Source organism: Osmerus mordax, chromosome 20 (genome assembly GCF_038355195.1).
Source record: "Osmerus mordax isolate fOsmMor3 chromosome 20, fOsmMor3.pri, whole genome shotgun sequence".
NCBI lineage: Eukaryota > Metazoa > Chordata > Actinopteri > Osmeriformes > Osmeridae > Osmerus > Osmerus mordax.
This window is the reverse complement of record NC_090069.1, coordinates 9344870-9356427: the sequence shown is the minus strand read 5'-3', so window position 1 is coordinate 9356427 and position 11558 is coordinate 9344870. Positions and strand designations below refer to the sequence as shown.

Genomic DNA, 11558 nt, shown 5'->3' with positions numbered 1-11558 from the left:
TTATGCTTCCGCCGAGTCGACCTCTCTTTAGCCTGTAGCTAGATCCTTTCAATAGAACACAACCTAAAGCGTCAACAATTATTTGTAAGTTTAATTCTAATATAAATAGGGTAAAAGGTTGTGTCCTTGGGCAAGGCACTTCACCCTACCTGCCTCGGGGGAATGTCCCTGTACTTACTGTAAGTCGCTCTGGATAAGAGCGTCTGCTAAATGACTAAATGTAAATGTAACTATGTACCTTACACCTCGGACAGTCCACAATGTACTATGGAAGGTGCATAATTGTACCTATAGGAGCCATGCACATTATGTTCAAAGGAGCCAGTCATCAGTTTAACCCTTGTGTTATCTTCGGGTCATTCTGACCCATCAGTCATTGTGACCCACCGTCGTATTGCGACAACTTTACCGCATACAAAAACAAAGTGAAGCATTTTCTTTTAACCGTTGGGCTGTCTCAGACCCCCCACAGAGACAGAGACAACCGTCGGTGCCGACGGTTTAAAGAAAATGCTTCACTTTGTTTAGGTCATTTAAACCTGCAGGGTTTGGAGAAGAAACTTCTGCTCAACTACACCATTTTGCAGATGCAGGTGAAGGGGGCTATGGAACAGTGACTTATCTGTTGTTGCAAAACAGTCATCAACAGGTGCACTGTGCCTTTGTAATGGGAAAGTCCAGAGTTGCCCCATTGAAGCCAATTACGATCCCTCGTATGGAGCTTACAGCTGCCACGGTTGCAAGTCGTATGGACACGATGTGGAGCTGCAAATGCAACTTCAAGACTAAATTTTTTGGACCACTTCTGTTTTGAAGTATATCAACAATGAGACCTCGAGGTTTTGAACATTTGTGGCAAACAGGGTTTCGGCGATCCATAAAGTGTCAAGACCATCGCAGTGGAGGTACAGTTAGGTCCATAAGTATTTGGAATCGTTAGCAAAATTCCTTAATGATTCTGTTAACGATTTTCTGTGCCGTTGCGCATAGTTTGGTTGTACAGTTAGGTCCATAAGTATTTGGACATTGACACAATTTATCATTTTGGCTCTGTATACCACCACAATGGATTTGAAATGAAACAATCAAGATGTGCTTTAAGTGCAGACTTTCAGCTTTAATTTCAGGGTATTTACATCCAAATCAGGTGAACGGTGTAGGAATTAAAACACATTTTATATGTGCCCCCCCCCCCTTTTTAAGGGACCAAAAATAATTGGACAAACTAACATAATCATAAATCTAATTGTCACTTTTAATACTTGGTTGAGAATCCTTTGCAGTCAATGACAGCCTGAAGTCTGGAACCCATAGACATCACCAGACGCTGGGTTTCGTCCCTGGTGATGCTCTGCCAGGCCTCTACTGCAACTGTCTTCAGTTCCTGCTTGTTCTTGGGGCATTTTCCCTTCAGTTTTGTCTTTAGCAAGTGAAATGCATGCTCAATTGGATTTAGGTCAGGTGATTGACTTGGCCATTGCAGAACATTCCGCTTCTTTGCCGTAAAAAACTCTTTGGTTGCTTTCGCAGTATGCTTCGGGTCATTGTCCATCTGCACTGTGAAGCGCCGTCCTATGAGTTCTGAAGCATTTGGCTGAATCTGAGCAGATAATATTGCCCGAAACACTTCAGAATTCATCCTACTGCTTTTGTCAGCAGTCACATCATCGATAAATACAAGGGAACCAGTTCCATTGGCAGCCATACATGCCCACGCCATAACACTACCTCCACCATGCTTCACTGATGAGGTGGTATGCTTTGGATCATGAGCAGTTCCTTCCCTTCTCCATACTCTTCTCTTCCCATCATTCTGGTACAAGTTGATCTTGGTCTCATCTGTCCATAGGATGTTGTTCCAGAACTGTACAGGCTCTTTTAGATGTTTTTTTGGCAAACTCTAATCTGGTCTTCCTGTTTTTGAGACTCACCAATGGTTTACATATTGTGGTGAACCCTCTGTATTTACTCTGGCGAAGTCTTCTCTTAATTGTTGACTTTGACACAGATACGCCTACCTCCTGGAGAGTGTTCTTGATCTGGCCAACTGTTGTGAAGGGGTTTTTCTTCACCAGGGAAAGAATTCTTCTGTCATCCACCACAGTTGTTTTCCGTGGTCTTCCGGGTCTTTTGGTGTTGCTGAGCTCACCAGTGCGTTCTTTCTTTTTAAGAATGTAGGACATAAGAATGTTGATTTGGCCACACCTAATGTTTTTGCTATCTCTCTGATAGGTTTGTTTTGATTTTTCAGCCTAACGATGGCTTGCTTCACTGATGGTGACAGCTCTTTGGACTTCATATTTAGAGTTGACAGCAACAGATTCCAAACAAAAATACCATACTTGAAATGAACTCTAGACCTTTTATCTGCTCCTTGTCAATGAAATAACGAACTCCCTTTATGAGGGAATAACATACACCTGGCCATGGAACAGCTGAGCAGCCAATTGTCCAATTACTTTTGGTCCCTTAAAAAGGGGGGGGGGCACATATAAAATGTATTGTAATTCCTACACCGTTCACCTGATTTGGATGTAAATACCCTGAAATTAAAGCTGAAAGTCTGCACTTAAAGCACATCTTTATTGTTTCATTTCAAATCCATTGTGGGGGTATACAGAGCCAAAATGATGAAAATTGTGTCAATGTCCAAATACTTATGGACCTAACTGTATGTGAACACTTCAATTAACCCTGCATATTTGGCCTCTAGGGGGTTGAAGGTGGAATCCTTCCTGAAGAATCAGACATGGGTGTCTGGGCTTCAGTTTCTCGTCCGGCCTAGGGAGGAGTGGCCTGTAAATCCTTATGGTTCGCAAGAAATCTTGCAAGAGGACCCTGAAGTTAAAAGGAGTGTCACAGTGAATACTATACAGACTGAAGTTGAGGATGTTGATGCAGTGTTTCCTGTAGGATTTTTTTTTGCAGTGGGGGCAGGTCTGTCTGTCCGAAACCAAGTTATAACCCTATATTTCAGAGCAGGTTAATGTAATAGTTTAATAACTAATGTCATATTGCACTTACTTTTGTCCTATTTCCCCTAAAGCAATAAGGTTTGGCTACTTAGAGACCTTCCACTCAAAGTATGTTCTAAATGGCATACATGCTGGCGTAACAACGTATTGTAAATGGTCAGTAGCCTATCGATTAAGGTCCTCGAAAGCATGTACACTGTCTGCTTCATTTGATCTTGATAGGCTAAGCATTCTGTAGCAAATAATAACAATAAACCCACTATTTATTAATTAAAACTACTTCAGCATAATAATGCACTTAAAACACAAACGTGAGCAAAGGCAGCAATCGCTATCGAATCAACATACATGTGCAATTTAGCTAGCCCGGGGAAGAATACAAACAACGAAAATCACCAGTTAACTTAATTTAAATTAGCAAGAAATATAGACTAATACAAGAACAGGCTTAAATGAACTGACAACATAAGTTATACGACTTATGGTTCTCAAGGACGCACACACGCAATCCCAACTGCGGTGTGAAGCACGTGTCCTTGCTATTCTCCGACATGCACTCTAACAATAACTGCTGATAGACGGCCTACAATTTTGTACAGCCTTATTTCTGATACCGTGGCGGCAAAATCAACATAGAGGAAACACTGTTATGCAGTAACACGAATGATCAACTACTTCTCGTCTTGGAATCACTTGAAAGGGATAGTATGTTGGATCCTTACGCTCAAGGATCTGCTTTTGTGTCTTAGTCGGAAGAGGAAGCAAAAAGGTCTTGAACTTGCTCAATCTGGCATTGATGAAGCCCGACAAAGGCAATCTCTGGAAAAGGAGATCCAGAGTATCAAAGCTCGAGCTAATGGTGGTTACCTCTCAATAGAGGAACTAAGGAAAGCTTAGTTGGAGATAATCCGCTTCTGTCAGAAAAGAAGATTTCCAGCTGAGCTATAGCTTGGAGAAAGGAGAAGCTGTAAAAAGAAACAGCCACATTTACAAGCTCAACCCAGTACTCAAAGATAATGTCTTAAGGGTTGGTAGACGGCTCAGTAGGGCAGCCATGCCTGAAGACTTAAACACCCTGTCATTCTGTCAAAAGATCTTCACATCTCCGACATCATTCTTCGACACATACATCATCAGATAACATTGTGGTCGTAACCACATGTCATCCATGATGCGACGAAGATATTGGATTCCAAGTGTGGCCATAAGGAAAACCCTGTCCAAATGTGTTGTCTGTCGGAGGTTACATGCCGCTCCAGGGCGCCAGCAGATGGCAGACTTGCCTCAGAACAGAGTTTCCCTGGACGAACCACCATTCACACATGTTGGAGAGGACTATTTTGGACCCTTCGAAGTAAAGTGTGGAAGGAGCGTATTGGAAGAGATATGGAGTACTTTTCACTTGCTTATCTATAAGGGCTGTCCACATTGAGGTTGCATCATCGTTGGATACGGATTCTTTCACCAATGCTCTTCAGCGGTTCATAGCAAGACGTGGACAAGTGTCAGAGCTGTGCTCGGATAATGGCATCAACTTTGTGGGTGAGTTAAGGGAAGCTATCAAAAACTGGAATCTTGCACGGATCCATGACACCCTTCTCCAAAAGGAAATAAAGTGGGTTTTCAATCCCCCATCTGGTTCACACCACGGAGGTGTATGGGAGACATTGATCAGATTTGTGCGAAAGGTCCTTAACGCAACACTGAAGATGTAGTGTCTGGACGAGGAAAGTCTTCACACCAACCTCTGCGGAGTGGAAGCTATCGTTAACAGCCGTCCCATAACCAAAGCATCCATTGATCTTAATGACCTTGAAACACTAACCCCTAACCATCTTTTACTTCTGAAAACCTTGCCATCTCTGCTGCCAGGACTGTTCCTAAAGGAGGACGTATATACCCATCATAGATGGAGACATGTGCAGTATGTCCAATCTATTTTGGAAAAGATGGATTGCGGAATATCTACCGCAACTACTGGAGCGTCAAAAGTGGTCAGGTGTAAAACGGAACTTCATTCCTGGAGATATTGTCTTCATAGTTGATGATTCAGCTCCTCGCAACTCATGGTTGACTGGTAGGATAATTCACACGATACCAGACAAAAAAGGACTTGGTACGAATGGTACAGATTAAAACCAAGACCAGCTGTCTGGACAGGCTCATCGCCAAAGTTTGCCTCCTGCGTGAGGCGGAAGCCTCGTGAGAAGGTGCAGCTGATTCTCTGATCTATTGAATTTTACGAACTGACTTTCCATGACGGGACTAAACAGAACAAGTGGCGGTAAAGACCACTCTCTAAAAGACAGAAGAAAATTACATACTACATCAACTTGTGATAACCTTTTTTCTTTACAGGTCTCCTATGTTTTGTATTAATGATCATTTCTGTATAATAATTAGGGTCTGGAATATAGGAGCCATGCATATTATGTTCATAGGAGCCAGGTATATTTAGGTTTGTTTCTGGTTTATTTTACCTATGCGTCGTTGTAGGACGTCACAGGGTTTGGTCAGACAATTAGTATTTAAACACCTGTGTACCTGCACGACGGGAGGGAGAGAGGGGGTGAGTTTAGGTTTTGGCATTTTCTGTTTTCGCAGTTTTCCCATAGTTTCATTTTACCATATCCACTTTCATATTTACGCAGTATTTTTGTCATGCAACTGGATTTTGTTTCGATTTGTTTTTTCTGATTCAATGGACAATAAATCTTTGAACGTTTATCACGGAGTGGAACTGATTTACTCAAACAGCGTGTCATACAAGTGATGTGCCCTGACTCAGCCTCTCGGCAACTTATAGAGGTTGCAAAGAAGTTGATACAGTACCTTAAAGATACATTTTTGTACTTTAAGGGAACATTTGCTAAGTTTGTACCTTAGGGAACAAAAATTGACCTGTATTGTACCTCTTTTTCTGACCGTGTATAGCAAGTAAACTGAGAAGAAGACAACTTTGTTTTATGATGCTTTATTTTAGTTAATCTTTATTTTAATCCACATGTATGTAGCAGTCCGTCAAACACGATAAATAGTCTGCTGCATTCATTGCATTGTCATCATCATTATAGGGTAATAAAAAAAAACTGAGTTTCCTCCACACAGACCCATCCCCCAAACACATTCTCACCCCTTCTTGCAGCCTTCATTGCCATGAATTACCTTGTTCTACCCTGCAGCATGGATACACCACCAATAGGTGGCTCCTAAATATATCTAATTCGACATACTCTTGGGAGTGTGGTTCAGATCACATACTTCTTAATGCAATCCACACCTTATCTGCTACCCTCTATTTCATCCAAAGCTGATTTGTATGTGTGTGTGTCTGAGAGAGAAATTAGATAGATAGATAATCAAATCAGTCTAATTGGCAAGAAATAAGCAGTTCTCCAAAATGCTTTATTATTCCATAGTCACCTTTTTTCTCTTAAGAAACACAGGCCACCAAGAAAATGAAAATCAGCACAGCTCCTTTAAACATTCATTTTAGGGAAACACTTCAGATCTTTCAATGTGAGTTTTGATTCACAAGGGTCTTGGTTTAGATTATTTTAAGAATAGTGAATTATTACACATGTATATATGCATTATTGGCAACATTGGTTATCACTTAGGCCTACACATATGCCAAATATGCTTTCACGACTTAAAACAGTGAACAAGATATGACTGTTATTGTGTTCAGCCACCAAGGAGTCTGTTTAGGGAAAACCATACTCCAGCCTTCTTGCTGTATGCTTTTGGAGACAAGGGATGGTTTGTCTGTCCTTGTGTATTTCACTACTCCATCTAGAGAAATGTTGCATAACCTTTACCCCTTAACAATGAACATGAAACCAGTCACCTACACTGAATAGAAACCCTTCTCTCAGAGAAAACCAGTGAGACATTGGTTTAAGAACTTGTCAGGATAAATTGTTCATAGCCTACATTTTAACTTTGAGAAATTTCCTGAATAAACTGTCTTGATTGAACATGTTGATACAAACTGAACTCAAAACGTAAAATGTAGACTAGAGACTAAGCTATTGTTAACTGTACAATGCTGTAAAATGCATATAACTTTTGTAAAATGCTTTCACTAGGCTATAGCCTCCCGACGATTTTTCTGATTTATAGATCTCTACATACTTAGTAAAATGTAGATATTATTACTAGATGTGACAGTAGAGAAGTGACAGCAACTTGAATCAGAATCAGCATAGCCAATATTAACAGGCTGTCGTATGTGCCTACAGAGTAGGCTAGTTGAGAGCATCAAGAGCCTCGGGGGAATCGACTAGCTTCCCTGTTTGGCTACACGCACCTTCCACCCCTATCTCTGTAGATATTAGCAAGACAGGATTTTTGAATTCAATCTTAGCAGCCGCCATGCTGGGAGCAACAAACTTGTCAAGCTACTACGCTAGTGCAGCACTCTGCTAACGACCCGGACAAAGAAGAATCTTACCAAGTGAGTTAAAGCGATGCCTCGTCAAGTTTTGAAATGAATGCACTTCATAACGATGGCATCATAGATAACTGATCGGTGTGTAGCAGATGTTAAACCTTTAACTTGAGTTGCTGTAGTTGTATGGCGATCACGCATGTGTGTTCTCTTTAGTTTTACTCTTGACTAAGACGAACTAGTTTATGCACTTGTTACATTGTAAAAACAAATGTTCGTATTAATTATATATTTTGTTTACGTTATAGAACTCAGTTCCATGCAATTGTAGAAGGCTTTCCTAGATCTGACCATGTCTGCAAATAACGTAGGTTAGCCTACAACAAACCATGTCGCAGTGTAAACGTGGGCAACGTCAGGAGCAAACAGATTTTAGTGCGTTATTCTCATGTATAGCTTACGTGAAAGTAAACTAAATTTTAAGTGATTAAAACCTACTAGACATTTTAAATGTATGTCTGGCCCTCGGGACTTGCTTTTCGCGGAATGCATATAAATCAAGCTGGGTGCTTTTTCATTTGTAAGAAGGGTCTTATTAAATGGAAGAATGAAACCAAACCGACACCTAACCAGTTTATGGGGATACGATACGGTGGCTGGACTCGTATCTACGCGCGAATGGTCAAGTTTAATCACCGCCATTTGTTCACCAGTCTACCTGTAGCTCTCAAAGCAAAAAGCAAAGCTTTTATGTCTAGGTTGTGTTCTGGAGTGAGTGACTTTGCTACAGTGCATTTGGGAAGTGTACCAAGCAGCTGGAGCTCATCAGTGTCACGTCATGTAGTAGTTTCACCTGTGTCGTGTATTTCTTGGACCTTAGAAGGCTACTGTATATCTCACACTAAGCTAAAGTCTTTCGAGGAGAAGCAGTTCTGACTGTTAAAAGATACAATGTCATAGAATATGGTAAGTAAAAAGCATGATACTTCCGTTCTAAAAGCCCAGTGTGTCATCAATCTGACGTTGAATCGTGGCTATGCCATTGTGGAGATGTTTTGAGGAACTGACCCAGATAAATGATTGCAAAGTATCAGGTGTCAATTTTGTGCTTAAAAATAGCCCAGTGGGAGAAAAGTAGTCTTACGTGTGTTGAACCACACACTACCATCATCCTTCCTTCCTTCGTTCTAGCATTGTATTCTCTGCTTAGTCAATGCCTCACCAACTGTACTGGAGTTTTGATAGTCTATTTGTCTCCCCCTGGACCTCAATAAGTATCTGCCTCATCAAATTAGATTCATGCCCCGTGCAGTGTCAGAGCTGGCATGGCTGCCATCCGGACCTTGTCAATATAACAGGCCAGCCCCTCACCCTGGCCTCACACAGTCAAAACCATTTCAGCCAGTGCCTCTGGCCTCTTATGGTGAAACAAGAGAGGATCATGCAGTGAACATTCACCAGCAGCTGACAATCATGAATTGTGCAAAAGTGGTGTTTCCATGTAGCCTTGGTTGCTTGTTTACCTGTGGATCAAGGCCATTCAATTGTAACAACTTTCACATTAGTAGGGCTTCAGTTATTGATCTTGTAGCTTTAAGTTTAGGACCAAGTTGAACCATGTAAGTGGCGTGTAAATGACGTTTGACTGGTGTGTACCATAATCTTTCAGCCAGTTGGATTACATGCTAATGGTTGTGGTTTATAAACTGAAGATGACAGCTCCTAGACATTGAAATGTTTAGCTTTAAATGACCTATGAGTCGCATCAAAGCAACGCAATGCATACAATAAGGACTAGATGGGTGATTTGATAAAGGCAGGAATGGGAATGGTGTCGTCTTTGTTTTTGTTCATCTTTTGCCGTGCTTTGTTCTTTTTTTATTATAAAGAAATTGTACTTGATTTCACTTAAGTATGTAGCCTTGTTTTATACTCTCTGAATAACAACTACAGAATGAGATACAGAAGGAAAGATTGTCAGACAGAAGGGCTTTTAAATTTGACTTGGCCAAAAAACTTTCCCTTGGTGCTTGACTTTTATTCCCGTTAATGTGACTTGCTGCACTATATAGGTTTGTCTGTTGCACACAATACAAACTTTCAGGTCTTTTAATCAATAATTGATTTTCAGTTAGTGGTATCTAAACACAATTTACGGACAAACTCCTTTCCTGAATAAGAGTTTTGTTTTAAGTAGAAGTCCTTTCAATGTCACTCGTGAAATCAGAATGAAGTTTAATCGACGAGTAGTTTACACCACAAGGAATTTACTTTGGTGGGCGTGTGCATACAGTAAACATCATATAAGAAGCAGTCCTTGAATATGAAAGGTAAGAAATGTAAAGAATTTACAACAAAAGACTAACACAATGGACACAATGAAGCTCAAGTCGACATTGGCTAGTAAATTTAGTATTTTACTTGCCAGACCTTTTACATGGAATGCAACTGGGGGGGGGGAAACTTTACTTTATCTGTCTGAATTATTATAGTGCACAGTGCCCGTGATGCAGTCGGTGATTAAGATGTCAGGGAAACACACAAATACAGATTCCTTGAACTATAGATAGTGCCAGTGGTAAAATTGGTGGCACAGACCCACAGATTCCCAGAATTATATACAGTGCCTGCAATGATGTCAGTGACACACACAGATTTCTGGAGTTATTGATAGAACGGGCAGTGCCCGTGATGACAGTTCTTCCCAGTGGTTTTGGTACCTATATTTCTAAGATCACAATTGAAATTCTCGGTCATCTCTGAAGTACTTGTTCAACCTCCAAATCTATTATAGTCAAATTGACAATGCTGTGGTAGCCTACATCCATGCAAATGATTATGTAGCCTACATTTGTCTGATGTTATAAATTACTTATGTTATGTTGATCAAAATGTACTATATTGGTTCTCTGTTAAATTGTCTTACCACCACAAACATCTAAACATTTAGTTAATAACAAAAGTCAATATAGCTGCAGGCAGCAATGGTGGGTTCCTCCTCAACATTGCAAACCATTTCAAAATTGACTTGTCACAGACATGTATTTCCATAGCTCTTGTGGTTCCAAACTAGCATAACTGCATATGTGGCCTACACATACATACCGAATTTTAAGTCAATTGGAGTCATGGTTCATAAGAAGATATTTGTATGTTTTTCAAAATGTTTGCCGTACATGGTGGACTGTATGGGTCACCACTGTATGGTTTCCCATGATAAATAAGCATGTATAGCAAGTTTTAGACATTTTGGACTTATGGGGTGGAAATGCCATCACTTTTAAAATGGACAATTGGGGCGAGGCTTGTAGCGCCACCTATGGGCAATGGTGGGCCATTTGTGGTGTGGTAGTTCCTCATTGCCTATACTTTCAATGTTTTAGAATTTGGAGAACTCGGAAATGCAATACCACCAATATCCACGGTCCGTGTACTTTGCGGCCAATGGATTTTCGTTTTGAAATTAGAAAACCAAAATCGGGAAAAGATCGGTTTCCCGACTACCATTTATAAATAGGAAAACAAAAAACGGAAAACTACCAATTTTCCGTTTTTTGTTTCGATAATAGAAACGGAAAACGAAAAAACAACCCGTTATCTGATTTTCTTTGATGTGCTTAAACATGGAAATCGGGAATTAAAATAGTGTGTGGAAATCTCCTTTCTCAATTTTGCATAGATTTTAGTGTTGTGACCCCGAAGTTGCTCCCACGAGCTTGACAGTCACATATTCAAGATGTCAGCAGAGGGCGCGCTGCCATTTGTATGGAAGCAAATCAGTGACATGTTTTGAATTTTAAAAGGCATTGAATACTTTGAATAATTTAAACAACACCGAATTCACATATTTCAATGAAAAATAAAATCTGACCCAAAAATTCAAGACTCGGAAATTCAGGTTGCTCAAATTCGAGCCCCCCCAAAAATGTGAGCTTAAAAATTTCGAGCCTATCAACTTCGAGCCTAAAAAAATATATCTTAACAAATTTGAGCCTTATGGAACAATAGGGTCATTGTAATCAATAGGAAATCATTGTTTAAATATGATTGTTATGAAAAGGGCATTGTGTTTGTGAATGATGTTATAGATGTCTGGTAACCTTTTGTAATATATAGCTTTCTTCGACAAATATAATTTAAACTGTACTTATAGAGAATACAACAAGATCTGTAAAGCAATACCGATACCA

General features: G+C 40.2%; 1 protein-coding gene across 6 annotated transcripts in view; it reads left to right on the top strand.

Annotated features, from left to right (window-relative positions):
- Positions 1-7326: 7326 nt before the first annotated feature.
- sema4d (sema domain, immunoglobulin domain (Ig), transmembrane domain (TM) and short cytoplasmic domain, (semaphorin) 4D) overlaps positions 7327-11558 on the top strand; it is a 159168-nt gene continuing 154936 nt past the window's right edge. For 2 of the 6 annotated variants that reach the window (XM_067258067.1, XM_067258065.1), the window contains exon 1: positions 7327-7434. The gene's annotated coding sequence lies outside the window, so the exon portion shown is untranslated. Of the gene's footprint in view, positions 7435-8278; positions 8335-11558 lie in introns of those variants that run through there. The other 4 variants (XM_067258071.1, XM_067258069.1, XM_067258070.1 and 1 more) reach the window with 3 other exon arrangements.